The 24604-nt window shown below is 44.1% G+C and overlaps 3 non-coding genes across 3 annotated transcripts; all 3 read right to left on the bottom strand.

Annotated features, from left to right (window-relative positions):
* Window positions 1–8306: 8306 nt before the first annotated feature.
* LOC128767813 (U5 spliceosomal RNA) lies at window positions 8307–8417 on the bottom strand. The gene has a single exon (XR_008416176.1). It is a non-coding gene; the product is annotated as a U5 spliceosomal RNA (small nuclear RNA).
* A 429-nt stretch (window positions 8418–8846) lies between these two features.
* trnam-cau (transfer RNA methionine (anticodon CAU)) lies at window positions 8847–8919 on the bottom strand. Its single transcript has one exon. It is a non-coding gene; the product is annotated as a tRNA-Met (tRNA).
* A 4760-nt stretch (window positions 8920–13679) lies between these two features.
* trnar-acg (transfer RNA arginine (anticodon ACG)) lies at window positions 13680–13752 on the bottom strand. The gene has a single exon. It is a non-coding gene; the product is annotated as a tRNA-Arg (tRNA).
* Between the last annotated feature and the right edge of the window lie 10852 nt (window positions 13753–24604).

Raw genomic sequence — 24604 nt, 5'->3', positions numbered from 1 at the left:
TTGAGCATGACGGCTGAATGAGCGGGAAAGCCGCGCCGCCAATCCAAACCCTCCACCTGGCATTAAGCTCCGTCTTTTTCATATAGTTGCTGGTGATATTTTCTTGTTCTCAGGCTATTCTGATCAGTGAGTGAACAATTCAGACAACAATAGGTAACCTATTGTAACTGTTGTTCTCAGAAGTGTGCGACGCCCTCTAGTGAGGATTTGCTATGATGAGGAAAAAAGGGAGGAAGGAACGAAATTAGCTTGCAGAACATGCACTCTGAAGCCAGATGGCCAAATCTCCAGCATTTAGGTGAGACTGCAAGAAACTTGGTTAACACTATAAATGCCTCATACATGAACTTAAAGGGGAGCTCAACCATCTCAGGAGTCCCAGGGTGGCGCCTGTAATGGAGAGGGATCGTGAACCAAACTTGGAAAGAAATGCAGGCTCAAGATGACCCCAGAACCTGATTCTACAACAGTGTCCTTAGTCTGTAAGAAACAAAGCCCCAAAAGGAGAATTAATTTACCCATGTCCTGTCCATCATGAGTCTCGCAAATGAAGGTGGTGGACGGGAGGCGAGCCTGGTTCACCTGTGAGAAAGGTGAGCGAGGTGTTGCTGAGCCACTAACCCGTTAGCAATACAACACTATAAGGTTCAATACAGCACTATGAGGTTCAAGTGGCTTAACATGATGGAAGGAGATGCCCAAAAGGGGAATTCTGGTCTTTTCTTCCAGACCAGAGGTTGTAAGACTGTGGAAAAAAAAAAAAAACATATCGTGAGGGAATGATGGATATGATGCCGGAGTATGATTGGATCTGTGATATCAGCATCAAGCTCCCATGGAATTCGTAAGAAGGTGAAGGATTGTAACTGAAGAGCATGCACCTGACCAGACCTCCATGATCAACAAATGGGCCATGGAGTTCGCTGACTCCTCCACAAGATAAGCTCTGGCAAAGATGGAGACCAAAGACGATGACGCTGTGGGAAATTTCTCTTCCATTGGTACTCCAGGCGGCAGGGCTGTGGAGGAAGCCATGCTACAGGGAGAGTGTGTCTGGGACAAAGTGGCTGAGAATCACCCATTTGTCTCATTTTAAGTTATTGTTGTATGCTTTTTTTGGTTGATTTAATTCCATCTTTAACCTGAATCATGCGTTCAAACTATCCCGGGTCATGTTGGTGTTGCATCTTCTGGTGTATCAAAAATCAACACAAAGGAGTATGGTTACGTTAAAGCACGTTTATTGGTTCAATTAAATGTCAGTTATTTAGGTATTATGTCATACTTGTTAAGCATGTTGGTTGTGTTACTCACCACGAGGCCTTCAGGTAAAAAGGAGGACGTGGCGGCTCAATTCCTGGTTTTATCACCTTGGTGATGTCATTAGTGACATCATGGAAAGTTTCAATTGTGGTGGAGGCCAAGGTAGGGAAGTGTTTTGTTTTGTTTTATTATCTATGATGGAGTAATGGAGCGAGGTTGAGCGTCAGGTGGCAGATTGTGTTAAAAGTATGGTGAGCAGAGGACTTTGTTTCTTACAGCAGAAATGAGTTATGGTTGTTGGTGGTATTTGGGATTTACCTGTTGAGAGGTACAGTCCAGATTCAAACGCATAAAGAGAGAAGCGGGCAGACCAGAGAGGGGGAGGCTGCAGTGTGCAGAGGTGTGCACAAGTGCGTATGAGTAATTTCTGTTGAAATTATTTCAGTCTTTTCGGTTACGTTGAGTTAACTGTTGAGTTTCTTGGCAATCCATGTTTTTTTTTTACTTTTCCTGGCTATTTTTGCATCCTGGAGCAGCTTCTTAATAAATTTCTTTGGTGAAGCAAGAAAAGTGTCTCCAGCGTCTGCCTCCAACACCTACTCTGGCCTGGATTACCACAGTGTCTGAGTGCCCTCCGGTGCAGCCTGTCCCGCTAACTCGTAAGCCAGGCAGATGGCTGACCTTGGACAGAAAGAAAGACGCTGAGTAGAGAGTGCTACTCCGTGCTGGCAGCCGCCATAGCAGATAAGGAGACTCTCTGACCATTTAAAACATTTCACCCTTTGTAAGTAGCAATCCAGTGCCCTCAACAGCCACAGAGTGTGCAGGTGAGCCTGTGATGCATCCTCGTGTGGAGGTGATGCATGAACTGATGATGAACTGATGCATCTGTGGGACGAAGAGTTAACTTCGGGTTGGATGGCTGGGTTGGGACGGACGGTGACTGGGGAGCCATCAATACAAAAACAAATACAGTCAGGGTGGACAGACAGGGCACGTAGGTGCGGGGGTGGTGACTTCAGGGCTCCTCCTGCTTGGAGCAGGTGCAAGTCCCAAAACTCGCCCTTCACGAGTTGCGCTAGTCCTGGAAACCAGAGGCACTGGGGCACACCAGGGTCACAATGATCGCACGCCGAATCTGAGTTTTCAGGGACTCAGGGACAGGTTTACACTGAATCTCAATTGCGCGATGTGCTCCAACACCACGCTGGTGTGCGCTCATGAGTCCTGTTTGGACCTGGCTAGAAACAACCATTGGTCGAAGAATCCAAGAGACTGTCAGAATCCACAGACCCTGTCTCCTTAGTGGTTCGAGCCCCGCCTCCCCACACTTGGCGAAGGTGCGAGGCACTAGAGAGTTGTGTAGATACACCTGACCCTCTAGCCCAAACCGGAGAAACTTCGTGTGACTCGGCCGAACCGTGTTAGTAGGCGTCTGCAAGATCTATGGAGGTCTTCCACTCTCACACTCTGACTCACTGCAGGAGTCTCCAGGTAGTCCAGAACCGCTGTCTGGTCATGAATTGGTTGAGGAGACTGAGGTCCAGAACAGGTGTCCACTCTCCTGTCTTCTTGGGTTCCAGAAAGTACCCAGAGTAAAACCCAGTGTAGGTGGATCGCTTTGGCACTAGCTCGATTACTTCCTTTGACAGGACAGCGTGCCTCCTCCATCAGAAATGACCGCTGGTTCTCTGAGTTCACCCAGGTCCAGGTGGCGGCGCCCTGAGCACAGGAGCAGACCCGCCCTCCGGGACGTGTCCTGGTCGAAAGGGCAGTCGGTGCTCAGCGACCACTCCTCTGGGGAATTCCTGTCCCGCTGGATCTTCAAAAACAGGCTTGCATTTGTTCGGTGAGCCGTCAGAGGAAGTAGGGCCCCCAAACTTGTGACGACTTGTGTGATGAACTCAGTGGCTGCAGTGTACCTTGATCTGACACTGCAATTCTCCTAAGATGGACCCCGAGGGACCGGCCCAATCATCCTCAGAAAGAGATGACTCCGTAGATGACGATGTCCTACCTGCCTCTGAGAGGTTTGGAGGGCTGCAGAGAACAGAATCACAGACAGACATCGCATCAGATATCGCACGAGGGAGCTGAGAACAGAGCCCGTCTGGCACGCAGCGCCTACTGTGTGGTCCTCTGAAGAGGTGGCCCCAACACGAAGCTGCAGAGCTGCGGGGCTATGAGCAAGCCTACGCCAGCCCGCCGCCTCTCCCCGCGGACAACTCCAGAAAAGTAGAGGGTCCAGCCTTTCTCAAGGAGTTGGGTTCCAGAGCCCAGGCTGTGCGTGGAGGAGAGCCCGACTATATCTAGCCGGTACCTCTCAACCTCCTGCACAAGCTCAGGCTCTTTCCCCCCCAGCGAAGTGACATTCCATGTTCCAAGAGCCAGAGAATGTCCACACGAACCAGGTCGTCGGGCCCCCCGGCCTCGACTGCCACCTAGTTCTCTTTGCACCCGACCCCTATGACTCCCTCTGTGGGTGGTGGGTCCGCAGGAGGGACGGCCCATGTCATTCGTTCGGGCTTGGCCCGGCCGGGCCCCATGGGCAGAGGCCCGGCCACCAGGCGCTCGCATTCGAGCCCCAACCCCAGGCCTGGCTCCAGGGTGGGGCCCCGGCTGCGCCATGCTGGGCGACGTCACGGTCCTTGATGTTTTTGCTTTTGTCATCGGGGCTTCTGAACTGCTCTTAGTCTGAACCGTCACCTAGGACCTGTTTGCCATGGGAGACCCTACCAGGAGCATAACGCCCCCGACAACATAGCTCCTAGGATCATTCAAGGTACACAAACTCCCCCACCACGATAAGGTTGCAGTTCCAGGGGGAGTGTTATAAAATGATTATGTTTTTACCAGTTACTTTGAAAGTAATGAGTAACTTAAGTAACAAAGTTACATTTCAACGAGGTAACTAACTAGCTGTAACTAAGTTACTGATTTAAAGTAACTTGCCCAACACTGGCTACCAGTGCTCTACTGGGGAGGCGGGGTTCAGAGAGGCTGCAGCAACGATGAAGGAGACACGTGATACAGGTGATCCGAACTTCTGACAAGTCGCCATCCATCGTCTGTTAAGCATGTTTGCATCTCCCTCGTAGATGAACATTGGACTTTAGACTGCATTGAAAAGGAAGATATCTTCAGATGGTCGGGGAGGACAAGTTCAGATCAGATTGAGCACCAATGCTTGATACTCTCCTCACAAACAGAAGAGCTCCTCAGAACTAATTTTATAAAGCTGGCCAGCACAAGACATATAGATATAGAAATTCATACATATATCTGCATTTATTTCTTTCCAAGACAAACCAAACTCTTTAAATATCAGGAAAATTTATTTGTGGTTTAAAAGCTTCCATGGAGAAAACATATTTCTGTCCTTTCTTTGGTGCCGCACTTTATGTTACTGGAAAACAAAAATCTTACATTTTCTTTGTTTTTGATGCTCATAAATATTGTATGTGATTGTATGATGTGTGATGTGATGAATGTCTTCTGATTTCAGAAGTTTCATAAATCTGAAATAGATAGTACACTGCTATCAGACCCGAACTAAAGATCTTCTCGCTGGTTACACTGACACCAGCTGTCTGAGGCAGTGGTTGATAAGTTGACGCGTTTATTTAGACTGACACAGGTTCGACAACAAAGATATCAACTGAATGTTAGAGTTCTTGTTTGGCGTGTGAGACGGAGTGGGATTTATGCCTTCTCTCGAGTTAAGGGAGTTTTGGAACAGGTGAGTCATAACAACAATCTGTCTTTGAACAACATCAACAAACCATAATGATGGTAGCTTTCCCATACCGGGAGTCGAATCCAGGCCGCCTGGGTGAAAACCAGGAAGCCTGACCACTAGACCATATGGGACTTGTGGGAGTCGATGTCTATGCCTCTGTCTATGATCATGGGACAAGGGACTGTGAGGATATATTTCTAATAATAATCATAATAATCGAAGATGATGGCAGGTTCACATACGTTCATGGAAGGATGGTTAAGAGTCGGGGTCTCCAAATTGACACCTGATTGGTTAAACTGTGTGTGTTTGGTTGGCTGGAACAAAAACCTGCAGCCCTTTCTGGGACAGTTTGGTGACCCCTGTTTAAGAGAATTGTTTTTTTGGAGATGAACATCATGCCTGTCAGAGTGAGTACATGAATGAAGTTTTCACTGCAAGATAAAGCAGGTCACGTCGCTGGGTGGGCTCGAACTACCAACCTTTTGGTTAACAGCCGAACACGCTAACCTACTGCGCCACGGAGACATGCAGAGACACAAGAAAATGTGGATCTGTGAACGTTTTTCAGTTTTCAAGGTTTGAAGATTGTGCAGAATGATTGTGTGATTGAAGTAAGTCATAACTATGTGTTTTTCAGCAAAGAGAGAGTGGTAAAGAAAGATGGTAGCAGTGCTTTAGGGAATAAATGAATAAAGAGAATGAGAGCAAAAAGTTCCACCATTTCATCTTTGCATCGACCAACACTGTCTTCCACTTCTTTGTCCCAAACCTCATTGTGCCGATCACATGGACATTGTTTTGTCACATGGCTCACATCACTTAGTAGTGTTGCAAAGCTTGTGTCCCAAACAGTTGTACATAAATATCAAAATCTGAAATCTTGTCTCAGTGTTTTGCATTCAAATCTCTGTCAAAAGCACGTATTACACATGTTTAGTCAAAGTCCCAGCACAAGGTCAGAAGCTCCAAGCTAATAGTCAACGCTGGTTGTCCTGGGCAAGAACCAGGAAAACGACAACCTATGGGACATGAGTCCACCCAAATGGGTGGACCCCTGTCCCATAGGTTGTCATGATAATGATCATGGTGACTGATCGATCGGAGCGTCCCGATGTGGTTCCCATACCAGGGGCCAAACAACGACACCATATGGGACGTACCTGGAATAAATGACGTAGTTTAGGAAAAGGGTGATCACATCATCAACTGCAGCTAGGATTTGGAAGTGTAAAGCTGTCACAAAACTGGAGTGAAGTTTGTGATCCAGTGCTTCAATATTTCAGATCATCTGTTCAGATGATCTACACAGATGAGACACTGGAAAATTACGCCTGATGTTCCAGAATGCAACCTGATTCATCCAAAACCAACACAAACTTTTCACTTCACCAGCTTTCTGAAACAATTGTAAGGCTGTAACTCCATCAGGCTCCATGTTTGCAGTTTGGCTAGTCACAGCTTGGTGAGTCCATCCACTACTACATGCCTTTCCACCAAGCATTACAGGTTGGGATGCAGTTGAAAACTGTGTCGATCTCAGGCAGAAGGTTAGGAATGAAGAAGGTCACAGACAAGGTCACAGATTTTTGTGTTTTGGCAGATTTAACTGGTGAAATTAGTTCAAAGTACTCACTATATGCTTTGCAGGTGAGTCGGCCATTTTGGTACAATTACAAATCATGATGAAAAACATTAATGAAGAACTGAAGGAAATGAATGAAGGACATTCTAAAATCTTTCGGACTTCTGAGTCAGTAGGAATCCAAAATAGGCAAAAGAGCGAGTGAGAGGGGCGAGCAGGGCAGACATCACAACCTTTAGAAAATGAAGCTCAAGTATTCCCACCCACATTCATAACACTCACACTGCTATATTTTGGCTGATGCAACAATTTATGTACAGAGTGGAACTGAGTAGATACATATCTTGAGCTGACATGGACTTAAAAAAATAGAGAAGCTGAGGGGCCGAACTAAGTCGGCCAAAAACCTCATCTCACCGCATGTTTGTTCATCCGCTATTTTCGATTTCTCTTTGTGAAAGTGAATGTTCCTTGACAGGAATCTGGGCAATGGTGTTCTTGTGTAAACAGTAGCTTCCTTCCAAGCAGTTAACCTGGGTTCAATTCTCAGTTGTTTTTGCCATCTAACCATGGATGGCAGAATATTTGTGCCTCAACTGTCAACACCACAAATGTCCTATTAAGGCTGGACGTGGACGACCAACACGTAGGTCTCAATGGGATAAAAATCAATCTCTGCCTCGCGTTGTTGGAAGGACTCGAAGCTACAGGGGAAATCCCCAATGGATTTCAGTTCCATGGCCTTCATCACTCGTGCCTTCAGTGGATTTGTGAATGGTCAGAAGAAACCAGTTGTTTGAATCACGAGTGAATGGAATGGGCTACGTGCAGTGGCTGGGAATCGAACCCAGGTCAAGTGCTTGAAAAGCAGCCATCATCATTGTTGCTTGAAAGATGAGGAAGAGGTGATGTGATGAACTGATTTCTAATTCACCCAAAACTAAATTCCTGATGAAGTGGCTCAGTAACGTTGTTGTTGTGGCCGACTGGTTAAGTCGATGGACTTGAAATCCATTGGGTTGTACCTGTGTAGGTTCAGGTCCTACCAATAACGTTGGTGTGTGTTTAGGATGCTTACGTCATTTTGAGTTTGCAGAACTGTCACATGACAATAGTGTTGTGCGTTGAGGTGGAATACGCCGCATGAAGTGATGTTGTGCCCACCAGGAATCGCTCTGTGGAACCGTCACGTAACACAGTGTGTGTGACTTCATTGGTCTTCAGCTGACTGGAGTTCAACCAGACTGTATGCCGTGACGGTCCAACAATTCAAGGCAGGGTCTGATCTTTTCATGCAGTTTCCTCAAAGTATTGGGTGAAACCCTTTGAATGCAGAAATCAAACATTCCAGTCCCCTGGGGAACGTACGGGCCGACAGCACTGTGAAATCACCAACCAATCACCTGCCCTACTAACGGTGAGGTTCGTCACGGAACCAAAGTGGATCTTCTTCCCAGGGTGGACTCTAACCACCAGCCTTTCCCACAACAGCCAAACGTGCTGACCAATTACGTCACAGAGACATGAGAATCTCTACAAAAAGAGAGACACTTTGAGAGCAGGAAGACATGTTCTGAAAACCATGGAAATGGAGTGAATGCTCAATTGAAGTTAGACAACACACTCTGCTGCTTCGTAGATACACATCTTGGGAATAACAACTCTGCACTTGCGATACAAAGTCGTTAACCAGACAGGTTTCACTGAACACAATAAGAAGCCCTACAAGAGCAGGGCATCAAAAACTAGTATAAGCTCATGTTGTTCCTCTCCACAGAAATCTTTAGTAAAAGGCGAAAGATTTATACGATCTGAAGAGAAACATGAGCGAACTACTGACACTGAACCAGAGAAGGAGCTGTATTCTTCCACATCAACCTTTAACTCGTGGTGTTGTTCAGCCTTTGAACAAACCAGCACTTCAAGACAATCCTCTGAACCATCGTTCCAATAACATCTGTGAACTGGTGATCGTCTTCTGTTGTCAGTGACCTGTTTTGCACACATATAAGTGATCAGAACACAAAAGAGAATTTTCTCATGTTCTGAGTCGTCCATCCTACATCGTGCTGGTCTCGGTCACAAATATCATCCACAACTTTCCTGATGTTCGGGAAGAGGGGAAAATGGACACATATCGCTCCGTGAAAACACCACAAATAAAGGTCGTGCTAGGAGTCATGTTGCAAAGCTTGTCCCCCAAAACAGTTCAACGTTCATGAATGGAATGGAAATCCATATCACTTTTCAAAATGAAAGTGCCTCGTGTGAGGCTCGAACTCACGACCTTCAGATTATGAGACTGACGCGCTGCCTACGGCGCCAACGAGGCCTGTGTGCTCATAGAAATGCAGCATGACTCAGAGGAAAGGCCAAGTGCATGGAATGGAGACCCACTTCTTTGGAAGAAAATACATGAAACAACATTCCCATCCATGAGGAGGATTGCGAAGAGACATCTCAGAGTAACTGCAACTCAGGACCTGCAGTGTTAAGGCTGGACAATGAATAAGTTCAAGAAGAAGTGTGATGAAAGGAAAGAATGTAAACACGTTACTCTTTCTAAATCTGAACCTTAAATATATTGGGAACAATGCCTGCAATGGACTAAGGGATTATTCTGGGAATTATTCCTGAAGGTCTTTGTGGGCAAAGAGGAAATGGCAGTGGCGGGTGTCAGGGCCTGCAAGGCCTTCTCTGCTGCCTAAAAAATATCTGAATCACACACTGATGTTCATTGTATTTTGTCCATGGATACTTATTAAATAATTCCAGATTGTCTGTCAGCTTCCTTTCATTGCTTTTCCCATGGTTGCACTGCTTCCAGAGGTGTGTTTTCATATTTGAGCATTTAACCAAACCACATTTCAGCTATTATCTGTTGCCAGGTTCAGAAATCTACTTGGAGGCCTCATCATCAGTTCTGCTGGCTCTGTAGCATAAAATAAGTACTGTTGCTTTAGCCAGTCTAGTTAAAGAGTCTAGTCAGTTTACACAACTTTGTGGTGATGAATTAATGCAACAATTAAATGCATTGTGTTAAATCTATTTATCCTGTGAGTTGATGTCCTGTTGTATGGTCGATATATACTTTGTTAAATTATCACCTACATATATATGTTTACATATCAATGTATGGTTTATATTTTGCAGACATTCTGTAACAGAAGACTCATCACCAACTGCTTCAGTGCCACATCCAGGAGCTGACCAGAGGACCACTACCACAGACCACATGTTTTTGTCGCAGATGAAGCGTCTCCTTTGTGAACAAACAGTTATCAGTGCACCACAACTGCTCATTCAAGAGTCACCAACCTGTTTAACAGAGCAAAGGTCCTTGCATATTATAATTCATCTCTGCAATAAAACAAAGCTGTGTTCAACTCAGTTTGTTGACATTTGATTGATTTTGATTTTTTTCTGTGAAGCCATTTTCCACAAAAACAAATGTTCAATATCAAACTCTTTATTTGCAAAATATAAAATAACTCATTCATTTATACTCATCCAATACACACAGAATCATAGTCAGACCTGAAGTAAACTATGTAGGTGTGTTTTGAAGGATCTTCCCAGCAGGGACGAGGGTCAATAGAGGGGGAGGAAAGGGGGGCGATGTCTGGTTCCTTTCATGAGACTGTGGCTACAAAGGAAATAAATGAAGGGTCCAAATGATCCCAATTTCAGTCAGCTGTTGTTTTGTTTGATAAAATAACTAGTAAATGATGTGATCTTTTATTTGCGTTGACAATATCTGCATTGAAGCAACCAGGACCTTGAAAACTATCTCATCTTCTGAGCTGGGTTTGTGGAGGGAGTTCATGAGTAGATGCTTGAGCTCAGCATCAGCATCCGGGGACCCTCCCTCAGTTGCTCTCTTCCTTTGGTGTCCTGCACATAATGGAGGTTGGAAAGTTGGAGGAGACGCAGCAGCAGCAGCAGGTGAGGCAGGAGGAAGGCCCATCCTCCTCCTCTCATGAATGACAACAGAGTGTGATGACATCGTTGTACTAGCTCTACACAAAAAAGCGATCCAGAAAGCTCTATATGTTTTCTTTAATATTTTGGCAGCATTCAGATCAGTTTTAAGGTTGGGATGTGCAATATCCTGTCATTAAAACAGTAAGTCAGTGGAGAATGAGGCATGTGATCTCAGGGGCTGGTGTTATGTCACAGTGGCCACTATGGGGATCGAACCCATGGCCTTGGCGTTATTAGCATCACGCGCTAACCATCTGAGCTAACCGGCCAGTGGCAGGACTTATTGTATTGCTGTTCTGGAGATAAGGAGAGGAGCAAGGGAACAAGTTGAACAAATAAAGAAATAAAGAAGAGGAATAAATAAAGAAGAGGAAGATCACCACTGAGGTTCACAGATGACGAAGGAGAAGCAGTATTTTTTTCTTTTCATACATTTCAGGTGATATTATCATGGGGTCATACAAGGCAAGCAAGCTGAAGTTGGACTCAACCAGCAGCCCTTTCTGGGACAGTTTGGTGACCCCTGTTTAAGAGGATTGTCCAGAAGGGAGATCAACATCATGTCTGTCGGAGTGAGTACATGAATGAAGATTTTACTGCAAGATAAAGCAGATCGCGCCACAGAGCTATGCTACTATGCTATGCTATACCATTGCAACAACGCAGTGATTCTGGACCTCTCTAGTTAAACTAGTCAATAGTAGTATCATGTAGCAAGGCCATGGGTTCGATACCCACACTGGTCACTGTTATATTATATTTGCAAAACTTCCCCCATTTCATCTCCGTAAATCAGCAACTCAATGCTCATGCCTCAGTGAAGCTCCTCATAGAGGAAATGCCTCTCCTCTTCTGTATTTGCCTGACACCAGCCCCTGAGATCACACGCCTCATGCTCGACTCACAGTCATTTTACTGTGCAATCGAAAATAAATGTTTTGAAGACTGGGATATTGCACATCCCAGCCTCATAACTTGAAAAACTTTGGACCAATGTATTTGTTTTAGAACTTTAGGCTAAGGCTGCTCAGTTATCCGGGTCATCACGCAGCAAAGGTTTGAATCAGGTCAACCGGACTAGTAATAGTCAAAGAAAACGTTTGGCCTCCTATCCAGGAGGCTTCGTCAGTTCTACTGAGCTGGGTTGGAGTTCAGGCTTATATCAGGCCATCTGAATGGGACAAGATGTTGATGGACAGGGGTAGAGCCAATCCAGTGTGATGGGTGACAAGAGTCAGCATTATGCTAATGGAGATGTGTTAATGGGTCCCCGGCCACTGGTCATGGGTGTTGATGGGCCATTAATGCAAATGCTGAATGTAGCCCAGGTGGCAATTGGGGCTATTCAGATGATGATGCCACACTGTACAGGTGTGAAGGACCTCTCCAAGCCTAGATCAGTGGCTAAATCTGCCTGGGGAGGGTGTTCAGGACAGCATTGAATGAGGATGATCGATGGTGTCTCAGTCCTCCACCTCTGTTTACACAGGGTTTTTCCACTTTGACAAAAATGGCTTCTTTTACGCCTCTTTCAAACCACCGGTCAAAATGTGAACATTGCTGTGTTCAAAAGAGTGTTTCTTGTCCTCTCGATTTAAATGGACTGCTGAGTCTTGTCCAGAGGAGTTGGTTCTCTTGTGTTGGACCTTTTGTTTGATGAGAGCTTGTTTCGATTCTTCAATGTAAAGGTCTGGGACTCTTGGCTGCACTGGACTACATAAACCCCATTGCTCCTTTTGTGGTGAGGCGTTTTGTCCTTGGGATGGACGAGTTTCTGTCTTAAGGTGTTGCATGGTTTGAACTGAACCCGGACTTCATGTTTGCTAAAGATTCTTCTGAGTTTCTCAGAGACCCCGGACACATAGGGAATAACAATGCCGTTATGGCGCTGGGCATTGTTTTCTTTGTCCTTTGTGTTCCCTTTTGATGTTTTGGTCAAGGCCATGTTGAGGTAGCCACATTTTTGAAGGGTATTTCTGATATGCTCCTTCTCTCTCCCCCTAGGAGAGCTGTGGTTTTGGGCTTGATGTTAGTTTTTGTTCTAGTGGGTGATGAGAGTCAAACTGGAGGTATTGGTCTGTGTGTGTGTTGGTTTCCTGTACACTTCGATGCTGAAGCTCCAGTCTGCTTCAACACAGTCCAGAGAAGGTAGTCTGTTGTTTTCCACATCATCTCGGGTGAATTTGATGTGTCCGTCTACCAAGTTGATCTGTTGTGTGAAGGGTTCCACTTCATCCTTTTAGATTAGGACCCAGGTGTCATCAACATATCTGAACCAACAGCTGGGTGGTGTGCCCTTGTAAGAAGCCAAAGCAGTGTTCTCAATGTCTTCCATATTCAGGTTCAAAACTATGGGTGACACTGGGGAGCCCATTGCACAACTGTGTTTTTGTCTGTAAAGGATCCATTGTATTGGAAGTAAGTGGTGGTGAGGCAAAGGTCCAACAATTCACATATGTTCTCTGGTGAGAGACTGGTTCTGTCAGGTAGACTGAGATCATGGCCGAGTTTCTTTCTTACCGTGGTGACCGCTTCGTTGGTGGGGATACATATGAAAAGGGACGTGACATCATATGAGACCATGGTCTCATCCGCATCTAGTTTAGTTCCCTGTATCTTTCGTGCAAAGTCTGTAGAGTTGATGATGTGGTGGGTGCTGTGCCCTACCAGTGGTGCCAAGAGTGGGGCTAGATGTTTGGCAATGTTGTGTGTCACAGAGTTATTGCTCTGCGGTTCACATATGTCTTTGTTGTTTAACCGGCTTTCCATCTTCCTGTGATAGTCAGTTGTGTTCATAACCACCGTGCATCTGCATTTGTCTGCCTGTGGGTTGTGGTCTCTGGTGTGAAGGACCTGTTGTTACGGGACATCAGTAGGAGGAATTTCCTTTGTTGTCTGGTTTTGCCCTTGGTGTGTTGTGTGAGGCTGATTGGCTGACGCACCATTTGAATCTAAAACCTTCCGTGGGGAAGGAACGAAAAAAAAAACAACAACACAAAAACCTCTTTTTTATTTTGTTCTCAGTGCAGCACAGTTTGGTAGCACGCAGTGCACAAACATTCTTCCCACGTTTTACTTCCACATCAAGGATGAAAGATAAGATTAGCTCGAGCTAGCCAGGAGTCGAACCTGGAATCTCCTGATCCGTAGTCAGGCGCGTTATCCATTGCGCCACTAGCCCAGTGTTCTTGCTCAATTCCATATGAACTGACCTGAGTGAAAGTAGGGTATCAGATGCCTGAGAACATTCCAAAGCAGTTCAGCCCCAGTGCCAGAATGAAAAGACACTTTCTGTGCTTGGATCCTTGAAGCCTTGGGTGAACCACCTCCTGACAATGGTGCCTCCACTGCCATCGAAGTTTGACTCGCTTCGCTCAATATCCTGAGGATATTCCTAGTTTCCACAGCCACTGAATCAGGTGCCCGATGTAAATTAAGCAAACTGCATCAAAAAAAAAAAAAACATCAACTACGCGTCAGGGAATCGAACCACAGTCTTCCGCGTGACAGGCGGAGATACTGTCCACTATACTAACAAGGATGCTGCTTAATCTCAGGGCCATGGGTTCGAGCCCCACGCCAACTTTTTAGCCACCTCATATGGAGATTGTCTACAAAATATTTCTGTCCTGTCTTGAACATAGATGCTGCAGCTGTGATGGATGAGGAGGACTCAACATGCCACGTGCCTCTTGTTCCACCCAAATCACTCACTGCAAAACATTCCTCTCCTGAGTCCTCAGAAGTTGGCCTGCTAGCCAGAGTCGACTTTTCAAGATACATTGATGCAAATAAAGATAAAGATTCATGGAAAACTGCTAACACTACCTTGACAGGGACCAGGGGTCTCAAACCGGTCCTCAAAGGGCCACAGTGGCTGCAGGTTTTTGTTTCAACCAAGAACCAGGTGTCTCAAGGGTAAACTCACTTGATTGTCAGTCAGGTGCTGTTTTTTTCACCTGCACCTGATTGGTTAAACTGTCTGAGCTTGTTTGGTTGGGAGAAAAAAAACCTGCACCTTCCCGGCTTTTTGAGGACCAGATTGCCCACCCCTGGTCTCGTGGTTCGTAACCTGCGTTGTGGCCGCAGCAACTTACTGACTGAGCTACCGAAGCATGTGTTGAATCCAATACACTAGAATGTGATGCGATGCAGAAATGTCTTGAATCCTTGCTGGAGAAACAGACACTTTTGTGACGTTTCCAACTCAAGCTTTGACCAAATGGCCTCATTGTTTCCTGCACGAAAACGTCAGAAATTGAGAAACTGCACTGAGAACAAAACAGAGGAATACAAGAATATAAGACAAACATTATCACAAACTTAAAGCAAAGGAAAAGAAGAGGTTCCAAACCACCGTGGAAGGTTGTTATTTTATGTGTTGCAGTGATTGTTTTTTTTTTTTTTTAATTCCTTCCCCACCAAAGGTTTTTCAATTGCGTTGTCACAATCCCGTCGTTTTTTTTTATCCCGCTTTTTATAATAATTATTTTCCGTGTATTTTGCAACTTTTGAGTCCAAAACCAATATTAAGGTGATGTTCATATTTACCCATTGCATTGTGATGCTAAATGCCATCAGGAACAGGTTGGTTAACAGCTGTTGATTCTTTTTTTTTTTCCTCCATTGAAGCTCCCCCTAAAGATGGACATGGTTGGGTCTAAAAAAATGGATGTAATATAAAAATGTACCTGAAGATTCTATCCACAGAGATTTGAATGGTTCATCTTCCTGTGAAAAGAAGCCAGCAGAATCCTTGTCAGTATAGTGGACAGCATCTTTGCCCTTCACGTGGACGACCAGGATTCGATTGCCTGAGTTCATTTTCTTGACTTCAGGATGATGAAGACCGTCAGAGGAACACGGTTGTACTCAGCTCAGATGTGGCACAGCTCGTCTTCTTCCTGGTAATTTGCTTGTGGAAGAATTGAGTCAGAAACAGAGCAAAGGTATCAGGTAAAGAAGTTGAAAGAACTGAGAGAAAGTATTGGAGACCATACTTTCTCTCAGTTCTTTCCACCACATCAGGAGGCCTTGGTTGAATGTCTCAGCTGGTGACCACACCACAGCCAACTCTCAGTATCTCTTCAGTGTCACTGCTCACTCTCAGAGATATTGATCAGCTCCATGATGTTATGTTCATGACTAGCTTGGGATGAAGAAAACCACAAGATCAGACAAAATAGCATCTTGTAACAATTCCCCCTCTAATTCTGATGCCAATCAAAGCAGGAATACTTTTAAACAAAGGCACTTTCATCACGTGACCCAGAACCATGACATGGCAATGGTAACAGAGACAACTGAGTTAGAATGAGAGGAGATCGAGTGCCCCCCCACCTTTTTTATATCAACAAGACATTAGAATAATAACCCTCCCCCTTTTTTATATCAACAGGAAATTAAAATAATAGCCATCCCCCTTGTTTTATGACAGGAAGGAAAATAACGAAGGTCGAGGGGGGAAGCAACAACCTGTGTGATGCATGGGAGGGGTCAGCTGCATCCTCACAGCCGCAACAAATGGTTAGGCGCGGTAGGAGGTCAGGTAGGGTCTGCATTAGGGAGGGGTTTGATGTGGCTCTGTGGGATTACCTTAAGGACGAAATTGAGATATTGAAAATAAAACTAAAGTTTCAGCATTAGTCAATGTTCAAACTGTTTCTGCATTGTAGACTAAATAATCAAAACGTGTTAGTAGCTCCAATATTATTTCTGGTATAAACATTTTAGAAGTTATTTAACATCTTATGAAGCAGTGTTTCATTCTTGAAATATTTATTAAAGATAAAACAGTAGAAAGAAAACACTTTTTTAGTCTTCACTAATAGTTCAAATGACACAGCTACCCAACTCATGCACCATTTTTTTCAACATGTGTTTAAAACAGATAATTTCTACTTGTTTGAAAAATACTTTTAGTTTTCAGAAAATAAGGTGCAGTGAACAAGGATAAAACAAAAGCAAGAAATACTTTTTTCAGCATTAGTTCAAATGACACAGCTATCCGTCTCATATGAGTTTCTGTTGAATCAGTCTATTTAATTTTATACCATATGTGAGTTTGAAACAATGCATTTTTACTTACTCAGGAAATACGTTCAAAAAATGAGGTCACACAGTGGGGGAACAACAGCCATCATGCCTGACTCTTTCTCAGACACTGAAACAGTGTCCGTGATAACCGGTTAATTTGCTGAGGAGATGTGAGTTCTTTCCCGGACGGTTGAATCTTCAAAAGACACAATCTGAAGACAGAGAGGTCTGTCTGAAGACAAACCTCATTGGTCTGTCTGACGGCAAACCTAACTGTCTTCAGACAACATTGTTCAGACAAAGTTCACACAAACACACACACACACACACACACACACACACACACACACACACAGGTCACCCACCCCTCCTTTTCAAATAGCATCATTTGACAGGGGAAAAAGTTTACACCTCTGAGGTATCTAGCAAACGCTGAGCTCTTCCAACATTGTCTTATCAGATCAGACCACATTTTACATCAGTTCAGGGGTAACCTTTGCTGTTGACCAGACCTTCCAGAGCTTCATCCTCCTTTTCAAACGGACTCCAGTCTCACTATGGATGACTCTTCCTCTGCACGCCGTAGGTGAATATATATATATATATATATATATATATATATATATATATATATATATATATATATATACATATATACAGGGTTACCACGAGGTGGAAGACTCCACCATCATCGACCCTATTGGCGTTCTATGCTGCAACGACTGTAAAGCAACAGCTTGAATGCAGAGTACGTACGCTTGAACGTCGTCTACATCAACGCAAAATACAGAGTCGTTGTCTAGCGCTTCAAGCACGTAGATATCGACGGTTGACGAGAAATCTTTGTGAAGGTAAGATGAACAACTTTTTCAATGAGTAATCAGCTGGGATGTATATGTCTTATATATTATCGTTACAGAAATCGTCAGGAAGGACATCAAAAATAAAGCGCTGGTGTCGTGAGGCTCCTACAACTACAAGGACCTGGTGGTAACAGACGTCGTGGACTGACCTGACTGAAGTTCAACCACAGTAAGGTCCATTTGGAGCGTGATTATTTAAAAGAACCGCAGGGCATTGTGTTTTGAAGTTGCTGTTTTGTTAATTTTAAATTATTATTTTATTGTTAAATTATGGCCAACCATGATGGTTTTCCTTCTGGTTCTGTCCCTGAATCCACCCACAACCAGAACACTACACCACACCTCATTGACCAGAGTGCTTCACCGACACGTATGTTTCTGTCTGTCTTGTTTGACGACATGTCTGAGGAGGATGTAGAGCTGGTCTAAGATCCAAGTGTAAATGAAAACATGGAGTCCATTTTTTTCCCTGAGCGAGAGGATGATCGTATTTTAAATATGGTTCCTGCATCATCTCACGAGGGTAGGGCTGATACCTCTTTAGACAATGGCGATTGGTTAGGTTTGTTGATAATCTACAGACGGCTGATTCAGGGACACCTGCTCTTGACCCTCTGATAGATGTGTCTGGCTCTAGCTGTAGCAATGACAATGTTGACAGTGATTCGGTTCAGGAAGGATGTTGCATTAGAGGTACCGGTATTGAATCAGAAGTCATAGAGCCTTTTAATACAGATAGGCTACGAAGGGTGCTAACACGCCCTGCTGTACCCGGTACTCCTGATTTAGCTACTTTCTACAGAGGTTTGATGCAACAGGTCAGAGAGTTGGCTGATGAAGCACAGAGACTGGCAGATCGAGAGAATGTGGTTCCGCTTGAAGTGGTAGGTGAAGATGTTCAAGAACACATTAATGTTGTGGTTGAAGGTGACGGGGGAAATATCTACCCTGCTTTTGAGGACCTCCTGAGCAACACCGTGCAATCTGACAGAGTCATCGCTATGGGTAAGAGAATTGAATTAATGGTCCAAAATGTGCATAATCCTCGAGGTGGCGCTAAACGCAAACTCGAAAAGACACTGGATGCCGAAATTATTGGTAAAAAAAGACAACATCTCTTTGCAGTTGGTGGTGATGGAACTGATCAGCTTTGCTTAGCAAACAGCCTTTCTTGTCTCCTTAATCCTAACCGTGGTGGAAGACTCCACCATCACTGACCCTGTATATATATATATATATATATATATATATATATATATATATATGTATGGCTGTTTTCAGGACCAACTTTTTAAAACCAGACACATTAGCCATACCATGTCCCAACAATTACGTAACAAGAGGTTCTCAGTTGCTTCCATCCAGTGGTTTTAATGGAAATCACACAGACAGGGCATTTTCATACAACATGCCTTGAACCGTGGGGAGGTGGTGTTTGGCCAATATTTTGACGGTTATGCTGAAGTTGACGGTGTTAAGCAGGCCTGGGAGTTTTATGGATGTTTCTTCCACGGTTGTCCTTCATGTGTTGACCCTCATGAGGTCCCCCTGAATTCTACTCTGCTACGATGGAGAGAGAGCAGGCATTAAAGTCTGATCATGGGGTGCATCTTATTACCATCTGGGACCACGAATGGTGTTCGCTTCGTCAATCGTGTGACGATCTCAGAGATTTTCTCTTAGATTTTGACACCCCTGAGCCTCTCAACCCTCGTAATGCCCTCTACGGCGGTAGAACCAGCACTTTAAAGCTGCATTACACGGCTAAGCCTGGTGAAAAAGTTTATTACGCTGATGTCACCTCTCTGTATCCTTACGTCAACAGCACATGTTCCTACCCCCTAGGTCATCCTCGAATAATTCACAAGGACTTCGGGGATCCCAGACAGTACTTTGGTCTCATCAAGGTGGTTGTCTATCCACCTAGGGGTTTATATGTACCTGTTTTACCCTACAGAGGACCAGGGGGTAAATTACACTTCACGTTATGCAGTATCTGTTCAAGTCGTAATGTTCAAGACAATGACTGTATGCATAATGATGACGTGCTTTGACAGGGGTCTGGGTCACGGTTGTGTTCAACAAGGCTCTGGACAAAGGATACAAGGTGGCCAAGATTATTGAAGTATGGCATTTTGAGAGATCTAGCAATTGTATTTTCACAGGTTACATCCGTACATTCCTGAAGGGCAAGCAGGAGGCTTCTGGTTACCCTGCTGAGGCCGTTGATCAGGAAAGCCGCGACAAATACATTCAGGATTATCAAGCCCATCAGGGGATTTTGCTTTGTGCTGATAAGATTTGTCACAAACCTGCAAAGAGACAGGTGGCTAAGGCTTGTCTGAATTGCCTTTGCGGCAAGTTCTGTCAGAAAGAGAACATGTCTCAGGTTTCTGTAGTGTCAGACCCCAACGAGTTTTTCAGTTTCTTGTTTTCAGGGAAATACGAGGTCAGCTACTTTAACGTGCTGGATGAGAAAAGTTGTGATCCAGTGGCGTTACAAGGGCCCCTACCCTCCTGGTAAAAGCAGAAATGTTTTTATCAGAGCTTTTACCGCTGCTTATGCTCGTCTGAAGTTGTACAGTTACATGGAGAAATTGCAGGAGAATGTTCTCATGTTGACACAGACAGCTTGATATATGTGGTGAAAGACGGCGAGACGCCTTTAAAATTAGGTAACTATCTCGGTGATCTGACTGATGAACTCGACGGGGATAGCATCGAGGACTTTGTTTCGGCGGGTCCAAAGACGTATGCTTATAGGACCAAAGGACAGAAAAAGGTTGTAATGAAAGTTAAAGGTATCATGCAAATAAAAGAGTCTTGTTAGCAGATAAACTTTGACTCCGTCAGAGATCTTGTAAAGGGCTATTTACAGAATTCACCTGATGGGATGCTTGAGACCCATCAACACAACATTGTGAGGGATAAAAAGAACATCACAGTAGAAATCAGATCACTTACTAAAAGACTCCGGGTCGCGTACGATAAGAGACGATTGTTTTCGGAAGGCACAACCGAGGTTTGAGTGGATGAGTGGGTCATTGTGGAAGAAATTCATTTCGATCCACGTATGAAAACCCCATTTTCATGTCTAGTGGTGGGACCATCAGGGTCAGGAAAGACCCATTTTCTAAAATGTATACTTGAAAATTGTGAACATGTTATCGATGATGTCAATTGTAAATAAATATTGTATGTATTTATACTTCTTTTCAACCTACGTACAGTGAATTGCAAAATATAAAAATATCAAATTCATTGAAGGTTTAACTGAATGTTTTGAAAATGAAGATGTATTTCCTTCTGATAGAAAACATTTGATTATTCGTGACTGTTATTTTTGAAGCTTCTGAAAACCCCTAGGTTGTTCGCATTTTTACTCAGTACAGACATCATAAAAATATGAAGATGCTTTGAAGATGCTACAGCCGGCGCTCACAGGTACTTAATTGTTGATCTAACACCCTCATGTCCAGAACGCTACAGACCTCGGACTGGGATACTTCATCAACGTCACACTGTGTACATACCAATAACGTCTGCTTAAGTTTTGTCAGCGCGTATAAAAAGAAACGCAGGTTTACTCAAGGAACTATACCATGCTCCCTCAAAGAAACGTGAAGATATTTTGATGCATAGTTCTCGGGACTTTATTCAAGCTCTCGGCGAGATCGCCCTGAATGTTTTGAAGGGGAATGTTTTGTTGTTGCAGTCTCAGTTCAAAAAACAGAAGAAAAACATCAGACTCTTGGCTAATGAAAAGGCGTGTGTGAAGCGTAAACGAAGTATTCTTAAAAAGCAATCGGGAGGATTCATTTTGCCGTTGCTAGCGGCTGCCGTTCCAATCATTGGAAACCTAATAGGAGGACTTGTAAAGAAGTAAAACACTATGAAGACTGTCCAGAAAATATATCTCGTCTCTCCTCAGCAAATTAACCAGTTATCACGTCCAACCTCCGACATCCGTGAAACTGCCAAAGACGAATTGAATGAGAAGATGAGGACCATTCTAAATGATTCTCAGTTAAACTCGTATGAGAAGATTAAAAAGTATGATGCTCTATTGCAGAGATATTTAACCTTTACTAAACAGGATAAGAGAGACCACAGGAGAGTAACTCTGACTTTACGAGACGGATCCAGCGATCATCCCCACGACTCTGACAGTCGTGTCGAAAGTGTTCTAAAAAAACCCTCTGTAACAGATGACTTGAGTAAGGATATTCTAAATAGCCTTCCGTCAAAAGCTCGAAGAAATGCTGAATACATTATCCAGAGGATGTCCAAAAACGGTGATGGTTGGAATATGAATGGCGAATTTATGTATCAAGGAAATGCTGTAAAAGGCTCTCATGTGATTGCTATCTTCAAGTACCTTTCCCTACTGTATAAGAAAACAAGTTCTTCGTTACCTGAGGGATGGTCCGAGTTTCTCGTCACATGATTAAAGCTAAACATCCCTCTCACACTGCTGTCCAATCCTGAAGCGAGGGCTCAATATCAGAGACTTAAATCGAATTCTATCTCGCGAAAGAAAAGTATAGCTGAGAGATGGTCTCCCGACCCAAAGGATCCTGAAGTGACACCTCGACGACGCTTGACGCGTGTAGTGACCAAAGGAAAGAAATTGTCTCTAACACCTCGATGGGTTTCCTGAATAATTGGCATGTACACAGTTAGTCTTTTCATCAATAAAATGTTTTATTGAATTACTATGAGATTACAGATTTTTCTTTTAAACACACGCACAAAAAATAAGATTAGTCACACGTTACAATAGTCTTTAAAATACAGAAGAGAACAGTTTTGTTGTTTCCACGGACAGTGTGCACATCTTTTTAAACATTGTTGATGTCCTTTCACAAAGTTGTATACCATGAGGTCGTTTTTCAAGGTATTGTCACTGTATAGACCGAATACTTCTTCGATACACAGCCCTCTAGCACGATGACAGAGGTAGAAGACGCAATGATGACCACATACAAACGACAGAGGGTGCCGTAGTTGACCATTGTTGTACTTGATGTCGCCTGAATGTTTCTTTTCTCTTCTATTTTCAGGGTAATGTGCAAAGTAGGGCCCCATTCCAAACGAGTCAAAGAAAGTTGTTCTACCGTCTTCTTCGAGAGTTAAAGCCAACCAGTGCTCTCCTGGTTTATGTGCCAGATGTGTGTTGACGATGAAATATGCAGGCAGTCTGAGGGCGTGAGTCAATTGAGGCAACTTTATCCGACAGCCATACACCGTAAAATGTGTCGCCCAAGAGACCTCTCAGCAGCCTCTGTAACTGGAGACTAGCCATAACTTTTTAATAATAGTCCACCAGCACTTGTCTTTTCGCATCAATCTCCAGAATGGAATCATAACAAGCGTACACAGTCAGGGTTACGGTGTTTGGTGAAGCAACTCTGAATCTCAACTCCAGTCTTAAATTCCGATTTGAGACAGGGGAGAGAGCGTCGTTGTCGTCGGCTGGATTGAGATTAAATGCAAACAGCGAATAACCCCTGTTAAAACCTTCGCGGTCAATACTCAGAGGTAGATCCTTTAAATGTCTTCCTGTAGCTAGAATCATGTTATAAAACCCTTTGACTGCCATACTGTTATTAAACTGAGGTTGAAAAGCGGCCATCCTGACAGAGGGCTAGATATTCAGTGTCGTAATGATGAAAATTGAACGGGGAGAGATCTCTCCTACCGGAAAATACTTCATGATGCACCATCCCTAAAACCACGTATTTAGGTATTGAACCCAGAAATATATTCTCCTGGTTGCATATTCTCGAGTTTCTAGAATGGAGTATAATTTTACATTGACTCGAGAGAGTGGGTAGAGAGCATTTCCATTTAACAAACCCGCTGCATGACCTATTCTCACAGCTGGCGAAACAGTGACTTTCTTCACAAACAGAGAGGCGCCGAGGATTTTCAGACGAAAGGTGGAGTCGCGGGGTCCGGTCAGGCAGAAGGCATCATTCGCCCTGGTGAGTTTAATTCTTAAATCGACCGAGTTTAATAACAGTCTCTCACAGAAAAATATGTTGCTGTGCAGAGGACCGAGAAGATGTACTTCTCTGGTTCTGCTCGTGAACTCTGCCCGTTTATTAAGGCCTATTAAGTGTTTCAATCATAGCTCTGTAGGGGTGAGTGGAACTGGACTGCGAAATCATTCGATCCTCCAGAACCACATCACACTGATCAAAGATTGTGTTTAGAGGATAATTGATGAGACTTGATGAGCAGATTTCTGGTGTAGAAGTGCCATGTCACTGTATATAAGTTTTTTTAAAATATATCAGAGCTCCCTCTAGACTTCCTCTTGGCCCGTTTGCTTCTGTCAACTGACTTCTTTCTTTTTTTGTTTGTACGTTTATTTGAGCTCTGTGTTACACATCGTCCTGGAGGGCGTCTCTTTGTTCTTCGTGATAAGACGGCTATACCGCCTGACCCTTCCTGTCTGTTGATCGCTCATTCCTCTCACGGTACGGGTGAACATATCCGAGGCTATGTTACCCACTGCTGATTTGAGATGGGGTTTCGCTATGGCAATACCTCTTTTCAACAGAAGTGATACAAACCGAAACATTTTTGAGAGGAGGGAACCGATGCCTCGTCCGTACATAACCGGGGCACCGTAGAAACCGGGTAGATCTCCGCCCACCTATTTTTCATAATATTGTACAAATCTGGGCGGGTCGTCTCTTATTTTCAATATTTTCAATATGATTTTTGGCAACCGGTAAACAGTAAGCCGGGTTAAAATGTTGTGTGATTATAATTGACTAACTACCCTTGATTTCCACCGTTCTTAAAAGTGGTGCATGTGCGTCCCCGACATGCTGCGGTCTTACAATGTCGCTTAACAGTAGAGATGGTAAAACCCCGCTTTTAAATCAAATGGATGGGGCGCTCTGAACTGTTGTTCAGGGGTTGTTAACAGCACCTTCTATTTTAGCTTACGGTGGCAAAGGCGAGGCGGCAGCTCCTGCCACCCAGAGTGTACAATTACACTCTATGTATGAGGGGTTGTTAATGCTACATCTTCACAGCCCATTCATTCATTCATTCATTCATGCTGGATAAACCCCGGATGTGGCGGTGGCGTAGGAACTCTCATAGGCAGGTCCGGAG

This window comes from Synchiropus splendidus, chromosome 11, assembly GCF_027744825.2.
Source record: "Synchiropus splendidus isolate RoL2022-P1 chromosome 11, RoL_Sspl_1.0, whole genome shotgun sequence".
Taxonomy (NCBI): Eukaryota; Metazoa; Chordata; class Actinopteri; order Syngnathiformes; family Callionymidae; genus Synchiropus; species Synchiropus splendidus.
Note: the sequence above shows the minus strand (reverse complement) of the source record. Positions and strands in the feature narration are given on the sequence as shown.